General features: G+C 37.3%; 1 pseudogene; it reads right to left on the bottom strand.

Annotated features, from left to right (window-relative positions):
- Positions 1–1,395: 1,395 nt before the first annotated feature.
- Positions 1,396–1,905, bottom strand: LOC149570878 (dicarboxylate transporter 1, chloroplastic pseudogene; annotated as a pseudogene).
- Between the last annotated feature and the right edge of the window lie 469 nt (positions 1,906–2,374).

Genomic DNA, 2,374 nt, shown 5'->3' with positions numbered 1-2,374 from the left:
ATTCTTGTGGAATAACCAAGGAATATGCCTTCTTCACTTTTATCATCAAATTTATCTTTCCTATTATCCTTAATAATATAATATTTTTGTTAGAAGTTGTAATCTTTCCTTGGTATGTTTATAAACCAAGGTTAGAACTCCTTTCTTTATTGTTGTAATATATTAGGATATAAGCCAAGGTATCCTAATATATTTCTTTTTTGTCCTTTTTCCACTACATCTTATTTTGTCATCTAGTGGAATATGTGAGGACAAATATTTATTGTAATTTCTACTTTTAGATTATTCCTCCTTAAGAGGAATCTCACACTTGGCCTCACACAATTATGAATGGTGGCATTCATAGATGAGTTACATTCTAACTCCTCTCTCTCATCTCTATATAAGAGATGACCCTCTTCTCTCATTTCACAATGAGGTTTCTTCCTCTTCTCAATTATTGTATGAGCAATTTCTCTCTTGCTCTCTTGCTCTCTCTCTCTCTTTCTTCTTAGGCTTTTCATACCTCATTCATAATGTCACAAGGGGTTTTTTTTGCTTTCCCCTTTCCAAATATCTTGTCTCATGGTGTTGGAGCTTGAAGCTTTCTCTCTCCTATTTTATGGTAATATCTTATCATGCATTTACTCACTTAGATTCTTTCTTGGTTTTTCTTATTTACATATTTCTTTTTCCATTTCTAACATGGTATTAGAGCAGTTTAATCTTTGTTTTGAGTGTTTGCATGAAGGTACAATTCGAAGGAGACTCTTGAGAGAGATTTCACTAATTTCTTCTTTAATCTTCTTAAGATGGAAGAAATTGAATTTTTTTTTAGTTTGGCTGGTTTACCGCCAAACCCAATTAACTTCTGTGCTCTAATTTGTGTAGGTTACTTCTTATTTTCTATTATTTTTCATCTAACCCTCTTTGGAAGGCTTGCCACCAAAGAGTAACTTTCTTTATAATCGAACCATTTTTTTTTCTCTTTATTTCCTTGGTAAGGGGAATGGCAATACCCAAAATCATCTTCATAGGAAACCATGGGAATGTATTGGTACTTTTCGTCACCTTCCTCTTCCTGTGGAAATTGGTAAACTGGGTTCTCAAATTCAACCAGGCCCTCCACAATGCCTTCGTCTTCATATGGAAATGGGTACGCATTTCTCTCACAAGGATCTGGGTACTCATATTTCCCTTCATCTTCATACCCATATTCTTCCTCCTTACAAGATTCGTGGGCATCAGATGTTGTTATAGATACTAGATTAGTTGGTTGTGGTTGTATATTACCAAAGCCATTGATGACTGCCTTTTCTCCATCTCTTACTGTAGAGGTGTTCACTATTTGAACATTCTGAGCATGCATGTTGTGTTTTCTATTGTTGTTATTCCAAGATTTGAATATGGGAATAACTACTTTCTTGATAATCCAAGCCCTCTAACAACCTTCACCACAGTCTGGCTAAACCATGATTTCAGCCCAAATTTATTGAGATATCTAGCCATTGCAATAAGTGCAGCAAACCATGTAAGAGTGTCCCAAGCTACCGATTCAGCCAAGCACTCCTTCCATGTCACAACTCCTGTGTAGAGGAGGACAGAAAAACCAAGGATTGCTACAGTAATAGAATCCACTTTAATCATTCCTCCATATATCCAGAGTCCCACCGTTACTAATAGAGTGAAGGCCATGATGGTCTCATTCTTAGACATGGGCCCCATGCTCTTGAGCTTCTCTCTGGCAAGCCAGGGAGCATCAAGACTACTCTTGAATGTGGGAGGATATATCAAATACAACAAAAATGACACCACAATGAGCGACATGAACCCCAGAACCAACGTGGCCAATGCCCAGTCCGTCCATCTGATGGTTTGCCCGATCGCTCCTACGGCCAAATTAACACTTAGTAGATTTTTTGCCATTGCCATCTAAAAGCAATCCCAAAGCCAAAAGAAGGTGTGTCCAATGAAAACATGACGATTGAACCATAGGTGGTGTTGATGTTGTACCATCAATTTCCTCCTTTGTTAAGCCCTTTCTTTCAAGAAATGAGTGCCGATACATGACAGGAGAATCTCTAACTTTAGGGAGATCCGCCACCTTCAACCAGTTTCACAGATTCACCTGATAATTATTTTCCATCAATTTGATTTTTGAGGAGAATATTCAGTCATCATCTATTCCACCCTTCGCTCTCCTAAAACTAAATCTAGCCCTCTATAGAAAGCCTTCATGCACTTCTACAATATTATATTATCCAAAAATATCAGTTGCAAATAGATATGGTTTGCTAATTTCAGAAATGAAACGTCGATTTATTGTACAAAGATGAGCTTAGGGATGATAGCTGGGGTTCGAACTCCTCCCCTCTTCAACATTAGGAAGAATATT

Source organism: Cupressus sempervirens, chromosome 2 (assembly GCF_028749045.1).
Source record: "Cupressus sempervirens isolate cs-2001-9-10 chromosome 2, ASM2874904v1, whole genome shotgun sequence".
Classification (NCBI taxonomy): domain Eukaryota; kingdom Viridiplantae; phylum Streptophyta; class Pinopsida; order Cupressales; family Cupressaceae; genus Cupressus; species Cupressus sempervirens.
This window is presented reverse-complemented; position numbering and strand designations above follow the sequence as displayed.